Below are 19,721 nucleotides of genomic sequence, written 5' to 3'. Positions count from 1 at the left end.
TCGGCTGTTCTCTGGAGCTGCCCCTTTCCAGCATGTAACTCCTCCGCTGAGGGAACTGCACTGGCTGCCTATTCACTACCGGTCCAGGTTGAAGGTTCTTGTACTTGTGTACAAAGCCTAAACAACTTGGGACCAGGATACCTAAGAGAGCGCCTTCTCCCCTATAAACCTGCCCGGTCACTGAGGTCATCCAAGGGCCTGCTCCTGGTGATTCCACATAGACCCATCCTCCGATTGGAGTCCACCAGTGGAAGAGCCTTCAGTGTGGTGGCCCCCCTCCTATGGAATTCCCTGCCTCTGGAGGTCAGGCAGGCGCCAACTTTGTATTCTTTTCAGCGCCTCCTGAAAACATCATTGCTCCAGGAAGCCTTTCCTTAATGACCAGCCACAGTTCACTGTACATTTTGCTTCTTTTAAAATCTTTTTTAAAGTGTTTTATTCTGTTTTTATTTTATTTTTTGTTGTACACCACTCCGAAATTTTGAATGGGGAGCAGTATATAAATATTGTAAATAAATAAATAATAAATGAAAATTCAATCTGAGTAAGGGAAAAGGTGATACACTGGGGTGAAAAAAAGACTAAAGACAAATATACTGATGGAGTTTAAACAGACAGTTATTGACTAGGAGAAAGTCCTTGAGTTCACGGCGAAGAGCTCAATTAAAATGCCAACGCTGTGTGAGGCGGCTGTGAAAAAGGCAAGTTCCACGCTAAGGATGATTTGGAAAGGGATTGAAAAGAAAATTGCCAGTCTCGCAATGCTATTATACAAATCAGTGGTCCAACCACCTCTGAAATGCTGCAAACGGCTCCGACCTGCCCCATCTCGAAAAGGTCACAGTGCTGGAAACGGTGCCGGGAAGGGAAGACCACGCCGGAGCACTTTCCTTATGAGGAAATACTAGAACATCTGGGGAGGGGGTTTAGTTAGGAAAGAGTCAACGGGGGCAGGGGGACGTGGCATTGGGAGTTATGAGGTTATGCACAGTGTGGGGAAATTGGATCAGGATTTCCGAATGAAATCGATTGGCAATAGATTCAGGATAGGCAAAAGAACACTCTTACCCACGTGCAATTAATTAAAGGGACTTGCTGCCACCAGATGTGGCTTTGGCCATTAGCTTAGACAGCTCTAAAAAAGCTTAGAGGAATTCATGGGGAAGAAGCCTGTTGGACACCTTTAGCCATGACAGGTCAAAGAACGAGAACTCTTTGCTCTTATGGTTGTGAATCAGCCGGTCTTCTGCTGCTGGTGTTATTATTACTATTTTCTTCATGACGATGCCATTTTTACTGTTTTAGTGTATTTTTTTTTTAAAAAAAGTGTGTGTGTATGTATGTGCTTGTGTACCTACATATGTTATTTATTTATTTATTTATTTATTACATTTCTATACCGCCCAATAGCTGAAGCTCTCTGGGCGGTTCACAAAAATTAAAACCATAATCAAACAACCAACAGGTTAAAAGCACAAATACAAAATACAGTATAAAAAGCATGGAGACATGGAAACATGTAGACATGGAAACATACATAGGCACCTATTCTAGCACCAATTTGTCTTCATTAACCAGATTTAACTTTTGAAGGTGGGCTATAAATGTTTTAATTCAATCAGCCAATCAATCAATCAAATAATAGGCAAGGTAAGTGTGACCTCCGTATTTAGGGGAGGTCTATGCCTGAACACCAGTTTCTGGGAGGCAAATAACAGGGGTGGGGGGGGGGGGTTGCCTTCATGCCCTGCTTGAAGGCTTACCTGGAGGTATCCAGCTGGAGACAAGCTGCTGGATTGGAGCCACCTTGGTCCAGCAGGGCTTCTTATATTCCTTGGGAACAAGGCCTTTGTCCCTTCTATCATAACCCTCTGGAGAGGGTGGGACCAGCCCTTCATCAGACAAGAATCTTGCACTGCTGGAACAAAGACGGTTTGGGGCCAGGTTATTTGAAGGAGCGCCTCCTCCCACATGTGCCTGCCCAGACCTTAAGGTCATCCTCAGGGGTCTTTCTCCGCGAGCCCCTGCCAAAGGAAGTGAGGCGGGTGGCTACTAGGAGGAGGGCTTTCTCCGCTGTGGCACCCCGGTTGTGGAATGAGCTCCCCAGAGAGGTCCGCCTGACGCCTACACTGTACTGCTTTCGTCGCCAGCTGAAGACCTTTTTATTCTCTCAGTATTTTAACACTTAATTGTAACTTAAATTTAAATTTTACTGTTCTAACTCTGTATTTTAATCTTTTATTAATTTTGCTGTGTGGTTTTATCCTGGTTGTGCTTTTTATACTGTAATTTGTATTTGTGTTTTTAACCTGTTGGTTGTTTTATTATGGTTTTAATTTTTGTGAACCACCCAGAGAGCTTCGGCTATTGGGCAGTATAAAAATGTAATAAATAAAATAAATTAAAAATAAAATAAAACAAAGAGCCCAGTCCTCTCTTGCTACAGCTTTTCAGAGGGAGCCATCCTGGGCTGATCCCTATGGCTGGTAGGGATCAAGGTGGCCCACAGGAATCTGTGAAAAGGGATGGGAAGCATCCCTTGTCCCCTTTCGCCAGACCCTAAGAGTGGTTGCCTTAGTACTGCAACTTATAAAACTGCAACTTACGAGACTGCAACTTCAGTTTCTCAGTCTTTGGTGCTGCCCCACAGCCAAGCAAGCTCAAAGGGAGGAAAGCCGAAGTCTACGAGAGAGTTGGGGCCTGTAGAGAGCAGAGGGTGGGGTGGATCTCAAACGATGAAAATGGCAGAGAGAAGCCTACACGTGGAAGAACGCTGCGTTTGCTCCTCGGAGTGGTGAATCCGATCCTTGGAAATAATGTGGGTTGAGAGTTTTAATGGAATTGTTTTATATGTTATTGTAAAGTGCCTCGATGCCAGAAATGGTGAGGCGGCGCTATAAAAATGCTTTAAATAAATAAATAAATAAATAACTACTCAACTTGGGAGCCAGCAGATGAGCCAATACGGACTCCAAACTCTACTTCATACAAGCGCGATCCCATTGGATCCCTGAACAGATTCCAGGACACGGCACACATTCAACACGTTGGTTAGGAAGAGCGGAACCAAATGCACGTCGCACAAAATAATCACAACTCCATCTGGATAGAAGTGTTATTTGTATACGCGTGAAAGTGAGGAAAGCGAGGCAAACCACCCTCGGAATATTATTTTTGGGGTGGGGGGGACGAAGAGCAGCAGATACATTCCTAAATAAATAAATACATGAAATTTGCATTCATGACAGAAATAAAGGGCTACAAGGTACTAGAAATTAAAGGGGGGGAAGACATACCAATACATCCCCCGAGGAGAGAAACACTGCAGAACATGGATAGAAGAACTGACGGTGGGTTAAGCATCACGTGGCAAGAGCAGAGCGGTGGCCTTTTCCTGCCTCTCTGCACCAACCATCTCGGCTTAAACTGTGCTTCCTATCCTGGTTGTGCTTTTATATTGTATTTTATTATCATGTTTTTATACTGTTTGTTTTATACTTTGAATGGTTTTGATTTTTGTGAACCGCCCAGGGAGCTCCGGCTACTGGGCAGTATAGAAATGCAATAAATAAATAAATAAATATTAGGTATCTCATGTAGGCAACTCCTTGTTCTTTGCATGATGCAGTAAAAATGCGCAAAGAACAAGAGGGAAACATTGAACGCAAGCCCAGTCTTGACTGAGAGAAAAAGCAGCAACGTACAGCTCTAAAAGGTACATTTCAAGAGAAAAGTTACTGGTCAGGAGATACGACGAGATGCAAATAGGAAGCAAGGATCCATGTGATGTGAGTAAAGACATCAAAATGGTCACACTAGAAAAGTAGTGATGAAACCGCTGATCGTGTTTCAGCCCCATTGCCTAGGCAGTGCTTATCAATGGAACCTTCTCAAACTGGGGGGAGGTAATGAGTGGGGTGCCGCAGGGCTCAGTCCTGGGCCCAGGGCTCTTCAACATTTTTACTAATGATTTGGATGAGGAGGTGCGGGAAACGCTTATCAAATTTGCAGATGACACAAAATTGGGTGGTTTATCTAATACCCTGGAAGACAGAAACAAACTTCAAAGTGATCTTGATAGGCTGGAACGCTGGGCTGAAAACAACAGAATGAAACTTAATAGGGATAAATGCCAAGTTCTACACCTAGGAAAAAGAAACCAAATGCACAGTTACAAGATGGGGGATACTTGGCTGAGCGGTACTACAAGCAAGAAGGATCTTGGAATTGTTGTAGATCACAAGCTGAATATGAGCCAACAGAGTGGTGTGGTTGCAAAAAGAGCAAATGCTGTTTTAGACTGCATTAATAGAGGTCTAGCCTACAAATCGCATGAGGTACTGGTTCCCCTCTATTCGGCACTGGTTAGGCCTCAACTTGAGTATTGTCTCCAGTTCTGGGCAACACACTTCAAGAAGGATGCAGACGTTATTCAGAGTGCAGGACATGGAATAACGGGCTCAAGTTAAACAAAGCCAGATTCCAGCTGGACATCAGGAAAAACCTCCTGACTGTTAGAGCAGTACGACAGTGGAATCACTGACCTAGGGAGGTTGTGGGCTCTCCCACACTAGAGGCATTCAAGAGGCAGCTGTACAACCATCTGTCAGGGATGCTTTAGGGTGGATTCCTGCATTGAGCAAGGGGTTGGACTCGATGGCCTTGTAGGTCCCTTCCAACTCTGCTATTCTATGATTCTATGATTCTATAAGCTGGAGCGTGTTCAGAGGAGGGCAACCAGGATGATCAGGGGTCTGGAAACAAAGTCCTATAAGGAGAGACTGAAAGAACTGGGCATGTTTAGCCTGAAGAAGAGATGACTGAAGGGAGACATGATAGCACTCTTCAAATACTTCAAAGGTTGTCACACAGAGGGCCAGGATCTCTTCTCGATCATCCCAGAGTGCAGGACACGGAATAATGGGCTCAAGTTACAGGAAGCCAGATTCCGTCTGGACACCAGGGAAAACTTCCTGACTGTTAGAGCAGTATAACAATGGAACCCATGACCTATGGAGGTTGTGGGCTCTCCCACGCTAGAGGCATTCAAGAGGCAGCTGGACAACCATCTGTCACGTATCCTTTAAAGTGGATCCCTGCATTGAGTAGGGGTCTGGACTCAATGGCCTTGTAGGCCCCTTCCAACTCTACTATTCTATGATTCTATGATTTATTTTGAAAATTGTCTTTAGAGATGGTGTCAGTTTCATGCCTATACCATAGGAACCATAGTGAGTTTCTCTTTGGTGAGATATAGTGTTTATTTTGGTGGCAGCAGTTAAAGGTTTTAAAGCCGGGGAAGCATTCTCTAACAGTAAGGTCTCACTGGTTTATTAAAACCCACTCTATTAAAAACTGTACCAGTACATTCTATAAACCTAAGCCTCAAAGGTGGCTTTCTTTTTTAAAAAAAGAAACATAGGTGGGATAACGCACACATTGTTCCATCACATGTGGTGACAGTGGGTAGATAACCTACAGTGTTTCTCTCACATGTGGGCTGTAGAACTACATTCATCGACTCCTACAGAATGTAACCAGAACAAGCCCTGAAACACAGGATTGTATACAACAAAACCCAAACTGTCAAGAAGGCACGCTACTTTCTTCACATGCTCTGATGTGGTGACTCTAAGTATATGGTGGGGAACTAACTTGCATTCATAGAATCATAGAATCATAGAATAGCAAAGTTGGAAGGGGCCTACAAGGCCATCGAGTCCTCAATGCAGGAATCCACCCTAAAGCATCCCTGACAGATGCTTGTCCAACTGCCTCTTGAAGGCCTCTAGTGTGGGAGAGCCCACAACCTCCCTAGGTAACTGATTCCATTGTCGTACTGCTCTAACAGTCAGGAAGCTTTTCCTGACGTCCAGCTGGAATCTGGCTTCCTTTAACTTGAGCCCATTATTCCGTGTCCTGCACTCTGGGAGGATCGAGAAGAGATCCTGACCCTACTCTGTGTGACAACCTTTTAAGTATTTGAAGACTGCTATCATGTCTCCCCTCAGTACCTCACGCGATTTGTAAAAGATACATCAGATCAATATTTTTATTGGGAATGGAAGAAATAATAATGCTGGGAATCTTACAGAGAGGATTAAAAAATCCTCATGGCTTCAACGTTTACAGAGTCTTCCTATTACATACAAATCATTTTGGCGGGAGTAAAGGCCAGGTAGTAATATATGAACACCTTGTCTTAAAGATGCTATTCATCATTCTGACAGAAAAGATTTGACAATTCAAAATTGTTCTATTTTTCCAATTCTTCAAGAAAAAAAACCCCAAGAAGGTTCTTAGAGGGGAAAAAGTGATTTCCTAGATTCTCATCTTCACCCCAGATGCAATCCTCATCTGTGAGACGCCGAACCCCACCAACTGAACATCTCCAGAAGAGACATTTGTGATCCTCAAGTCTCAGCACAGTTCAGGTAACAAACCATCTTCATAGAAATAATGCCATTTTGCATTAATGATTGAATTTATTACCATTACACTGATGTTAACATGATTTTGGAGGGATTGTCATGAGTCAGGAGTAGATCAAAGCATGGATCCATCCCAAGTGGGGTGAAGATAAAAGGGAAGTAACGGGCTCTGGCTTCCAAGGGCCCCAACAGACCTTTATTGTGCCTACTAGGAAGGAGAGGAAGAACCTGATCACCACTTCTTCATGACTACTAGAATCAAAATTCCCTGGAATTCCCTGCCTCTGGAGGTCAGGCAGGCGCCAACCTTGTACTCCTTTCAGCACCTCCTGAAAACATCTTTATTCCAAGAAGCCTTTCCTTAATATGCAGCCTTGGATCTCTGTTTTTGCTTCTTATAAATAATTGTTGTAACTGTTTTATTCTGTTTTTATTTTCATTTTATCTTGTACACCGCTCCGAAATTTTTCAATGGGGAGCGGTATATAAATATTCTAAATAAATAAATAAAAGCAAGGAGAAAATGCACAGGTCTTGGTTTAAGTAACTGCTCCAAGGATATGGGATGTTGGATGGAGCAGTTGAGCTGCTCCAGAAGGTTTTCGGGGAAAGAAATTTCAGAAAATGTGCTAGTGATAAAGCTCTAGTTAAGAGCGGAGACTGACAGTTCCCCAAAGATGACTGAAGGACTTGGTGAAGCGAAAATGTGTCCCAGTTCTCTCTGACCAGAACAAACACACCGTAGCCCAGGCAGTGAGCACAATGGGTCTGCAAGGACAGATCACTCACCAATCAGCTCAAGGTAGAAAATCACCTCCAGAGAGCAGAGGGAAGAAAAGGAGGAGGCACCAAGACCTTGCTGACTGAACCGCCCACTGACAAAGGCCAGACCCAAAAACATGAGAGCCCCAACAGGTAGAGAGTTGCTAAGACAGAACCTGCCTGGAAACCCACATAGGGAAACTCCCCACATGCATGGGGAACTCCTTCCTAATCTACTGGGGTTATGATATCTGCCTGGACCCTCCCTAAGGTCGCCTTCGGAGGCCCTCCTAGGAGTGACCCAGCCAAGTGAGGCACGGCCAGCCGCTGCTACTCAGCAGAGGGCCATTCAGTGGTGGCCCCCTGGTCATGGGGTTCTTTGCAGTGTGGCGTGGAGACCCTTCTTATCTTTCCAGGCATTTTAGCCTTTTAATCTTTGTCATTTTTAAATCTCTTACTGTATTTTAAAATATTTACACTGCTGCCAGATTTTACTTTGGTTTTATAGTGTAATTTTAATTGAAGAAATTGTATTATGTTTTATCATGGTGTATTTTAGGGTTTTCATTGTGAACCGCCCAAAGAGCTTTGGCTATTGGCTGATATAAAAATGTAATAAATAAATCAAGTGGCTCTCCAGATCCAGTTGCTGCCAGGCAGAAAACCACCCCGTGCCTTGACCTCACCGTCACCGTCGTGTTCGCCTTGGCCTTCAGTAGTCTGGGGACCCAAAACCCACCCACAAGGGAGGGGGCCAGGAGCAAAGGACGGTGAGGAAAACATTGTTCTGTGCAGGCTGGGCTCCCCCAGGGCCACACGCGCAGGCCACACGCAGGCCTGGACCCAGTCCGTACAGTCTGCTGGGACTGGCAGCAGCTCACCAGGCCCCCAGGCCCTCTTAACTGGCGGTGCTGAGCAATGACCCTGGAACCTGCTGCTTTCATGCATGCCAGCCAGCCAGCCTCTGCCCTGCCGCTGAGCTACAGCCCTTCCCCTGGGTGGAACATCCAGTTAGAAGTTTAAACAGTCTGCACTGTGGGGTTTTTTTTGGGGGGGGGGGGTATTTTTAATTCACCGATAAGTCTTAATTTTAGGCTGAATCAGTGAGGAATTATTAAAACTGATAAAGCAAGAGTTCAGCAATGTAGGCCAAGTGCTTTGATGTCTACGAGGTACACATTATTCTATATTTAAAAAATCCTCGTTATCTCACCACTTCATTCCAACTTCCTGAAGAGTAAAGCTCTGAACTACAGATAAAATTGTATAGTAAGCAATCCTTCCTCAAGCACGTGGGTGGATAAACCGGAGAGGATACAGCTGAGCCTCAAGCAGCACGCGGTCCCTCAGCCACGCACAAGAGCCCCCCCCCCCCCGCTCTGGAGAGGAGGGGCAAGCATGCCCCTGGCTGCGTCAGGGATCGAGGGGGAGGACTCCAGAGGCCGGGCGGGGGGCGGTGGAAGGGGAGCACCTGAAACACCCTCCTGCCTGGCCTGCAACACATCTCCACATTCCTCTGAAAACATCCATCTTACAGGAAAACCCCACTTTTCCGGGTAGCCAATGCTGACTGCTGAAAACATGCGAATGCTCTACGGGGTATCGTTTCCATTTAAGCTGTAAAAATTCCAGAGTGACTACTGAGCTCTGTGAATCCTGTTACAGACTGGGTTCTAGGCTGGGGAACCACCGGCACACAACACACACAATTAGGCAATTAGGTTTACAAAGAGTATTTCCACTTGTGTCAATGGAGGCTTTTTTCTCAGCCTAATTGCCAGGGGGATGGGCAGGCATGTGTGACACAAAGGGATAGCAGCTGGGGAGGAAAGGATTAACCCTCCCTACCCCACATGCTGTGAGGAGAGGAGAGGAGAGAAGGTTAGACAAGGAGGAAAGGGGGGTGGCACAGAGAGAGAGAGAAGGAAAGGGCGAGTTTGGGGACCTCAGCATGGATGAAGGCAAAGAAGTGGTTCCGACAAACCCATCCTAAGAGGAGCCCAAACACTCACTGAGAAACAAGCCAACGTCAGGCGAAATGGCTCTGGCCCACCTGGCCTAAATTTGGAACCCCTGCTTACAGGCTCTGAAGGCTCCTGGGTGCAGGCCACAAGGGTTGTTTCCCATGAATGGGTGTCTCTCCGGCTCCCCTTCCTGTCCCCCTTTGGTATGCAGCCTGTGAAAACTCCAGCATGGGGTAGACCACAGCAAAGAGATGACTTATTCACTAAGGTCAGATGGGCTAGACTTCCCTGAAATATACTAAAAACTCCCTGTGATGAATCGTAAGAACAGCAGAAGAGCCCTGAGGCTGGATCAGACCGGGGGCCATCTAGTCCAGCGCTCTGTTCACACAGTGGCCCACCAGCTGGGCATGGTGCAACAGCACCCTCCCACCCATGTTCCCCAGCAACTGGTGTACACAGGCTTACTGCTTCTGATCCTGTTGGTAGCACAGAGCCATCAGGACTAATAGCCATTGATAGACTTCTCCTCCAGGAAGTTATCGAACCCCCTTTTAAAGCCATCCAAATTGGTGGCCATCACAACTTCCTGTGATAGCGAATTCCAATCAGGAACGATGCCTTCAACGTCTATCGCCAACCTGGAGCACCCAAAAAGACAAAAGGCATGGTGGCAAGTGAACGCCAGGGCCCTTCTCCAGGCCACAGCAGAAGGCAGCTGGTGCCGCTGGCCGTGGTGCTGAATGGAATTCTCCGCTTGCCTCGCCAGATCGCCAGTCACATCCTCTAGCCCTGTAGCGTAGGCAGTTGCAACACCAGCAGCAGCAGCAACAGGAACTTCCGCCTTGCCTTCCGACAAAGCACCCCTCAAATGAATGCAGCCCAAGCGGGCAAAGAAGCAGGCAGAACACGGCTAGAAATGGGTTTGGTAGCTGCAGATATTACAAGCCCATTGCAGTGACTACTTGGCCGGTGAGGCATTCGCTCAGGATATTCTCAGCCGCATTCCTGAAGAATTTCACTAGTGCCCAGGTGTGGTTATACTAGCTGGCAGAGTTCAAACACTGTAGCCTTTGCCCTCCTTTTTGCCCTCCTGCAAAGGCTTCAGGTACAGGGGAAGGACGCTGGGTTGCCCAAGGGTGTCTCATGCTGATGCCAGGCCCTGCCCCTGCCCCCACAGAGCCACCTGCAGAGGGCCACTCAATGACAGCAGCTGCCTCCCTTTACAGCGGTCACCAAACCCATCATCCCCTGCCCTCAGCATGCATTCACAGTCAGCCCACAACAGCAAGGCAGGGTTTGCTGCAAGGAAATCTCCCGCTGCCACCGCTTCTGCTCCCAAACTGCCCCTCTCACTGCCAGGCAGGTGGAGATGCAAAGGCGAGTCCCCACGGCACTAGACCAGAGCGCAGCAATCCCACTTCAGTGAGGCACTTAGGGGGCATCTAGACAACGACACTTCGCTTGCTGATTTCCCCCCAAAACCTGCCGCATCACTGCTGTTAGATGACATCGACAGACTTACACAGAAAGAGGGGAAACCACAGTGCCATTGCCAGAAGGCGGGAATGAGGAGAAAATGGAGAGGAAATGGAGGGACCGGGAAAGCATTTTTGGGAGGGGGGAACTCCGTGCAACTCTGAAAGCCTGCAGCAGCACAGATGTGCTGCTACAGTCCAATTCACTTATCCAGGGAGTGTGTTATTGATGGAACTGCCCTTACTTTCATCCCCCTTAAGACGGCCATGGCGGCCATTCGACCTGTCAAGGCCCTTGACCTGCAGGCCCGTGCTTGCCTTGCACTGGGGATCTGCCTACAGCTATGCCCACTTTATTAACCCGAACCAAAGCCACCACCGACAGACAAGAAACAACAGCGGTGACTTCGGAGGAATAGGGAAAGTTGCGGTAAACCGACACTTAGGAAAAGTGCGTTTCCGCAGAGAAAAGCACAATGTGGCTACGAGTTGGCGGCTGCATCATATAAATGACAGGGCACAACTGCGCAGCCACAACAGGGTATTCGGAGTGTATAGATAAGCCCTTAATCATTCCTTCTGCCACAAAAAGCAAAGCTATCAGCCTACTGCTGCGGAGATCAAAGCAAGGGACAATAATAAGTTCTATTTGAAGAAGTGGTTACAAAACCCCACCAGGGGGAAGGCACAACTGAAGGCCCAGGCAAACGCCAACGACGGAAGCCAATTAGCCAGGAAGATAGCAGCAGACCAATTTTATTTATTTATTTATTTATTTATTTACCACATTTCTATACCGCCCAATAGCCGAAGCTCTCTGGGTGGTTCACAAAAATTAAAAACATTCAAAGTATAAAACAACAGTATAAAACCATAACATAAAATACAATATAAAAGCTCAACCAGATAAAAACAGCAGCACTGCAAAAAAGTTTGCAGAGGAATTTTTTTGCCCCTTGTTGCATTTGCAAACCCAGGGCCACTGCAGAATGAATTCATCGTGTGAGCAATTTTGTGCCATAGTCCAGGGCCCTGAATGCTAATCTTCAGAGGATCTTGGCCTTTTGTCCTTGGAAGAAGAGGCTCCTGGGTTAACAGCTCAGAGAGAGGACTTTGTAACAGAAAACCATCACGAGGCTTCCACTTCGTCAGGACTCAGTCTTCCAGGAAGATCCCAGGGACCTCCCCACTCTGTCCCCACCCCATGCCCAGAGGAGGTCACATTGCCATCCTCGGGCCCTGAGACCTGCAGGCTTAAAGATACCATCATTCCAAAGCCACTTCCATGTTGCTGCAGCCTGAAGCTGCAAAAACAGACCACGGCCCTTTGAGAGAAAAGACCTTAGTCAGTGTGGATGCAGTGCTAACCAACCTAAATGAAGCCAAATCCTTACTTAAAGCTCATTCACAATCTGCTGCTTGTTGGAGAAACATACAGACAAGCCTGACTTGATTCCAGCCACAACATCATTCATAGCTTTCCATGATGCTTTTCTATTCCCAGACCTTGCTGGAAAAAAACAATCTATAGGTGAACTCTGCAACCCAGGCCTCACTACTGCCTAAATATGTTATTCCCTTGCCACAGAAGAAGGGGACGTTTCAGCACTGATTTAAATGCAACCCCTTCCTAGTGGTACTACCATATCATTTTTATTGTGGGAGACCGTGTATTTTCCAGGTCCTTCAGTTCCATCTTCTAACCTCTAAATAGAGAAAAAATATATGCTATCTCTCAATATTGTAAATGAGCATATCTCCTAGGGAAGCCCTCTTTCTAGTAGCTGCTCACCTAAACGCATTTGACAGATTTTTATTTATTTTTTTCTTCCTTTAAAAAAAAGCATTTTATCCCTACCATATTGACTTAATATATATTTATTTATTAAATATATATACACACCACTTTATATTTCAAGCTGTCTGCAATACAATAAAAACTAAACAATTAAACCTTTAAAATAATTCAAGCAAAAACCTGAACGGCAAAAATCACAGCAACAAAAAAACTGGCATCCAAAAACAGCAGGTAATGGAGCATAAGAATAATAAAAAATACATCAAGAACACCAGAAGGTATGGAGCCATATGCATGGCCCTTGCCAGGGCACTCCACCACTCTGGAGCATCATCTGGAGGCTGGCTTGGCCTCTTCGTACAATGGAACCGGAGGCAGGATGTCCTCAGCTGATCTTAAATTACGAGGAGATCCTCAGGGCCCAATCAGAAGAACCAGGGCTTTATAGGTAAAACCACTTTGCATTGGACCAAGAAGCAGACTTGCTGCAGCATTTATTATCCACATTTGGAAACCATTGCCAAGGAGGCTGATATGGAATCGCACCCGACAGCGAGGTAGGAGGAAGAGGGCAGGTGTGGGTTTGTGTAGATGACTGCAACTGAAGTGTAGGAGAACTCTAGAGCTCTCAGTGTATGCAGGTCTTGGTGGCTCCATCTACAAAATATTAAATAACCATTTTCTCGTAATTAATGTTCAGGACATTCAGTACAGATTAGGGGGTCAGCCTCCCTGGCTTTGCGGGGGGAAAGGCAGGCAAGATGGAGGACGGCCACCATTCGAAGATGCTCCATGGAGATGTCCTAATAATCTGTACTAAAGCCTTCCTCTGCATCTCCTGCTTATTTCTATGAGGCTGAAAACGGGAGATATTCCCAAAGGGTTACAGCCTCAACTATAGACACAGCGCTAAATAAGACAAGAACACATTTGCATGACTTACTTTCTTCCAAAGACATTTCTTGCACATCCTGCTTTCACGCAAATGGTTTGGAGACCATTTGCATAATTTAGACTCTCCCCAGAATCCTGTTTTACATATTTGTTGTGGCTTAAGATTCAGTATTCCTTCTGTTTGTGGAAGCTTTCTGCGCTCTAATGACTTTACTCATTCATTATTCGAACTGAAAAGCACCAGCCGACGTTTACCCAAAAGTGCCCACAACGACTACTACTACGATTGCGTGCCATCGCCATCTCTACAGCAGACCTTCCCCATGAGTCATCCAGGTGGCAACCCTGGCCACAAAAATGGCAGCTGATACCCCATCCTCATCATGGATCCCTCAAAACCACAAGAGACATTCCAAATCATGAGGCCGTAACAGATGAAGGCTGCTTATGAGATTAGGCACCTTCCAAAATCAAGAAGAAAAGAACGTGTCTGAAAAGATCAATGAACACCGTCTGTATCTAACGGATACACAAGGCGAGAGTGTGTGTCTGAAGAACAGCGGCCGCTTCCCGGGGCACCTGCCCAGCGCTCCCCTCAAGGTGCTGGATTGATGTAGAATCATGTGAAGTGGCAGGTGGATCTCCCAGGGCGACTCGCGAGCAGGTCAGCCTGCCCGGAACGGTCAAAATCCCAAACATGCACGTGTTCCTGCTGGGGCTGTCTTTGATTCAGTTACTTTCAAATCAGTGAACTTGTAAGGGGAAGCTGCATTGCTTTTTGCTGTTTTTGCATTAACTGCTGCAATCATTAAACATGCCTAGGGACTTCAATTACAACCAAGAGAAGCAGGATTGAATGTGTTGCTATACAAAAATACATTTTAAACAGCTCTTTTTTAAAAAATAATGGAGAGAGGGCCATGGTCACGTTAGGCTCCACCCTGACAGAGCCTCCAGCGAGGTCAATGCCCCAGCTGGGCCTTCCTGAGAGAAGGAGCACACGCCCGGCCCACTGGGGTACAGACCTGGTATGCTACTGACTGGCTGAGTTCACACAACGCACCAACCCACCCTGCGCTACCATGTTGTCTGAACGTAGTGCATTTTATGCTGGGCGGCTTGTTAACCATGCAGTGTGCTTTATTTTTTCTCAAACAAACCACCTTGAGAATGCATGGCTTGTTGTTGGGTTGTTCAGGGTAGTTAACAAGCCACGCTGCATAGTTAACAAGCAACCCAGTGGAAAACATGCTGCGTTCCAACAACACAATAACCCACCTTGCGGAAAAAGCACTGCATTCAGACAACACAACAACCCATGGTTCAACAACAACCCACACTGGGCGGGTTAGTGTATTGTGTGAACCCAGCCACTGAGATGTTTAAGCCACCAGTAAGCATCACGGACCTCCTAATCTATAAGATTCCTGTTCCTCCTTCAAGCCCAGCATACGTATTTATTTTCAGACTACTTCTAGATCAGGAGTGGGCAGGAGGTAGATCCCCAGGTGTTTTGGACTTCAACTCCCAGAAGCCCCTGCCAACATGGCCAATGGCCAGCACTGTTCTGGATAATTGCGCCATACCACCACCACCACCACCACATGTTCAAAGTCATGTACAACTTTTAAAACACCACTAAACATCTCAAACATTTTAAAAAATCAAATGCAAACAAAAAGATTAAAGATGCCAGAAGGGCAGAAATGCCCCAGCCATTGTGCTGGAGAATGCTGACTCCAGTATTGCATGGGCATCAGCATATCAATCTGGTCCAATCAAGACCTAGGGCCAGGATGAGGCCTGTCTCCTTCGTGTGGATTTCAAATTGGAGGCTAAAGAAGGAGAAGACCAGCCAAGACAGGAAGCGTGCAGGAAATTCTCCAAGGCTCCCAAGCTCAGAGGTCATCCCCTGCCCTGCCTGGGAACTCAGACTTCTTTGGAGGGAGATGGAGCATCGGAATTGATAGATCCCAGAGCGGCCACTTGGGAAGAGGTTGCAGCTTGAAGACCCTGCCTGAAGGAGTAGTCCAGTTAAAGGCTGTTGGGCTTGGCAGGAAACGGTCCATTTTCTTGATAGGCAACTGGCCTTGCTCTGTTGGGCTCCTCAAGCTCCTAGCATTCACCCCCCGCCCGCCCTTCAGGTGTGAAGAGCTGCCTATTTACTGAATGACGGTTTGGTGGATTGCACAGCAGACCTCTTTATTGACTCACATCTCAGTGGGAGGGCTTGGAATCACGACACCTAGCTCATGACAACAGCTTTCCCAGGTCCTCTGTTTCCTTATCGACTGTGCTCAAGCTAGGAAGCGTTTCCCAATCCTGTGTACCTGCAATTTGTAATTCTTGCTTACCCTTGAGCAAAACTGAACCGTGCTATTCTCTCCGTGCCGGCGTTTTGAAAAATACTGGAAGACTTTCAAGATCCAATTTTCCTCCAGCCTCTTCTCATAATGATGCACTCCCTCAACCAGGGGTGTTGAACCTTTGGCCCACAGATAAACCTCTTGCCCAAATGTGGCCCCCGGATGGCCATATCCCCTTCCCCAAACACTGGCCGCTTCATGATTTTCCAGGGTTTGTGCAGTTTCCCCCCATTCTAGATGACTGAAATGCCTCTTCTAAGGCTCAGTTGCTGGAATATGCCGCTCCCCCACCCAAAATAGCATCCAGCCCTCAGGCTGAAAGAGGTCTGATGTCCTTGCCCAAAACATTTTAAGGGAAGTTGGCTACTCTCCACTGAATTCCAAAGATCACATTACTGAAAGGCCTCTGGATCTGAGAAAAACCACAGTCATCATGGCACTGAACTGCCACGGGCTGGCTGTCGTGAGTTCCATCCAAGGCCCAAACCAGAAAAAAGTCTCAATCTAGAGGCTGGGCTACAAGTTAGTCCAGTACTATCAACACTTCTGGAACTTCCAGAGACCTGGGAGACACACCTGACCCTGTGGACAACCTAATTTTCCTTGATTGTTCTCTTTCAAGAGCCAATTGGTCTTGGGAACAAGCCTCTTTGGCGTATGAACCAAGCAACTCAGCAGAGCTTCCTCTCTACGATAAAATAGGGAAGCACAGTCTTGAATCCCAAAGCAAAGCACATGAAACTTAACAAGAAGTATTTATAATACAGCAAAAAGGGGGGGGAAAGTTACAGGGTAGGAGATTAATGAAACGAAGAAGTAGCACTGCACTGGTGTCCTCTCTAGCCCTGCTTTCCTTGGGTTGGGGGAAGGTGTTTCAGGTGATCAATCAGAATCAGACTCTGAAGTAGAGGAGATGGCACCAGAAACAGGGCAGATTATACCAGTGCAGGAAGCAGCTCTCACAGGCTCTTCACCAGCTGGAAATGAACCTTTTCCAGAGCTTATCTCCTCAAGGGTAAACAACACACAGTTGGTGGGAAGCCAGTGTTCTTCCGAAGGGGAGGGCATGGAGAGATTAGCCGATCCTAGAGCATGCCGCAGACTAAAACGGGTGTTGCTAAAGGAAGGCGAGAGAAAGTCAGCCTGGCTGGCATCCCCTCAGAAGCTGCATCACAACCAGTCTCCCTGAAGTTAACGTGTTTTGGGAAAGGGCTTTCCATTCTTCTTGAAAGGATAATTGTCTCACTTAGTTTGCATAGTTTTGCCTAGAAGAAAGATCCTAGAGATTAGACTCCCTTCAGGTGGGAAGAGATGCTTATTGCTCGAATAAAGCTTTGTGGATTACTTAGCAGGCCTCATTATTGTCTCCCAAGAAGGCAGGAGGTCTTGGGAAACACAACAACTGGTTTATCTGCCCTACCGAGATGGAAGCTTGGCACAGGAGGATGCCTCAGTCTGGGCTCCTTCGCATGTTAAAAGAAACTGCGAAAAATCAAAATGCAAGTGGGCCCTCCCACCTCCCTTTCTGCTGCCCCTTCATTTCAGCCTAGATTTGCTTTAAAATCTATTTAGGGAGCCAGGAAATCTCCACCAGTTCCTCAGAGCAGATGGGCAAATTGCCACAGCAGGTATACTGCCACCTCCTGAGATTAATCTTTTTTTGTGTCCAAAATAGCCCTCCTCTGTTGGTGACAAGTAAGAAAGTTAAACACAGCCTATTTGCATTTCCTTAATTTGCCTGGCTATTAAGAGATCATTCTCTTCTAAAGTGATTCCAGGTGGATTCACTTTCAATTTACTTCAGAAGTCCTACAAATATAATATTCATTAACCTGGATATACATGTTAGAAACCTTAGCAAGGATGTGCAGACTGTGTAGAAGTTGAAGCTTGTATCTCAGGAGTTAATAGATATAAATGCCAATGCATAAAAAGGGACTACAATCCCCAGATGGCACTATAAATAGGGACTTGAAAAGGGAAGTCAACAGCACACACCACATAACAGTTTTGGAAAAATACAGTCTGTGGATCTGTTACAGCCTTTCATTCCCCACGAGAAAAGCTTCCATCCTGCAACTCCAGGAGAGACAGGCATTTCCGGCCAGTCTTCTGCCTCGGAGCACTTAAAGCCAGAAGGGTCGACGTGTGCATTTTACTTTCCATGCACAACAATTGTGGTGCCGGGAGCGGAGGAGCACAGCAAAACAACAATAACAACACACTCTTGTTTGCCTGTCTGAACCCGTAAAGCTCAACTGGTGTGAAAGAATTACACGCAGAGCGGTAAAGCAGCAGTTTCTGCAGCTGAAACTCTCCCCACGGCCTGAGTTCGATCCCAGCGGAAGCTGGTTTCAGGCAGCTGGCTCGGGTCGACTCAGCCTTCCATCCTCCCGAGGTTGGTAAAATGAGTACCCAGTTAGCTGGGGGAAAGGTAATAACAGCTGGGGAAGGCAACGGCAAACCACCCCGCTATGAGGCCTGCCAAGAAAACATCAGCGAAAGCTGGCGTCCCTCCAAGAGTCAGTAATGACTCAGTGCTTGCACGAGAGGTTCCTTTCCTTTCCTTCACCGTTCGCCAAACCCTGATTTGACCCAGGACCAGCTATGGCTCATTTAAAGCCAAGCTGAATAGGAGCGTTCCAAAATGGGGGAAGTTCACATGCCAACCCTTGCATGCCTTTCTTTGCATGCTTAAAAAGTCTCATGACCCATGGAGGCAGACGCTGCACGAAGCATGGAAAGGCATTTGCAGCAACGGCGTGTTCACAAACATGTTACAAAACTTTCCTTTTCTTGGTGACTCAGAATATGTAGGATGCACACATAGAAGCATTCACATGCGAGTGCCTCTCACCTTGACCGTGTGTGTGAGTGTGAGTGTGTGTGGGTTTCCATTGATGCCAATCCACACCGCAATGACCAATCCTGCCACCGACTCCCTTTTCAGATTCTGAAGCATATCAGTAGCTATCAGACTTGCGTCCCACAAGTCTCTTCCCCTTGGACGGCGCTGCAGTCAGACTTCTTACATGCCACGGTCCATATCTGAGACTGAATTTCCAGGCTCTGGTTTGGGTCAAAAGATTTCAGGAACGGACCCAATACCCTACCAGAACGCTCTGTGTTCCAGGTGCACTCCTGAGCCCATCATGCCGCTCTAACTGGAACCCAGGCTTCTGCCTCAAGTCTCGATCAGCTCTATGGATTATACTATTGAGGGTACGCAAGAACAAAAGGAAGCTTTTTGCAAACACAGTAAGTTGTGTGGCTGTTTAATAAGCGTTGAACTAAGTAGCTGTACACCCAGCTCTGCTTAAAGGATGTCCACTGAATGAAACTCTCCTCAAACAGCAAAGCACATCAAACAGAATCAGTTTAACCATCTTGACAGCCCGTGCAGCAGCTCCTGCACAAAGCAGGCGAGTTCTTACCCACGTCGCAAACCCCAAGGGAGCAAACGCCGCTGTTCCTGACCGAGTCCTCCACTGTCTCCGCAGCGGCAAAAGCTTTTCAAGGTGGAGCCTGACAATTCCTTTGCCCCACAACCAAGCAGACCGGAGGAGACACTTTTAAGGGAAAACGTGAGAAGTCTGCTTGCAAGTCGTCAGCCTCTGCTAGCCTTCTCCGCTGCCACCAATTCCCTTTGTGCACTAGAGCCTCCCAAATCTCTTGGGAACTTTTTACACTTTTCAAAATAATTTAGTAAAATATTCAAACTAGATTTTTTCAGAAGTTAAGACAGACAAGTCACAGGATTTTTTTTTCCTTTCAAAGCTCTTTGGTGACATATTTAAAAAAAACACCTTGCATTTTTCCTAAACCTGTCTGGAACGTTTAATTCAGCTCAACAGGCACCTGACTTCTATTAGAATTACAGAAGTGTTTGATGCTCTCTCTTTGCAGCAAACCACCATTTCTGCCCTGAAGGGAAAACTTCCTTTACTGCTCCTGAGAAAAACTGACGCGAGCCAAAGGCACGTGCGTCACCTGGATTCTGATGGGTCTAAAAGGCTATTCAGAGGAGG

The 19,721-nt window shown here is 46.6% G+C and overlaps 1 protein-coding gene across 7 annotated transcripts in view; it reads right to left on the bottom strand.

Moving 5' to 3' along the window:
* Positions 1-19,721, bottom strand: part of UNC13B (unc-13 homolog B) — a 225,236-nt gene that overhangs the window by 110,809 nt on the left and 94,706 nt on the right. The window lies entirely within an intron of this gene.

This window comes from Elgaria multicarinata, chromosome 6, assembly GCF_023053635.1.
Source record: "Elgaria multicarinata webbii isolate HBS135686 ecotype San Diego chromosome 6, rElgMul1.1.pri, whole genome shotgun sequence".
NCBI lineage: Eukaryota > Metazoa > Chordata > Lepidosauria > Squamata > Anguidae > Elgaria > Elgaria multicarinata.
The sequence above is the reverse complement of the archived record's forward strand: the minus strand, read 5'-3'. Positions and strand labels throughout refer to the sequence as shown.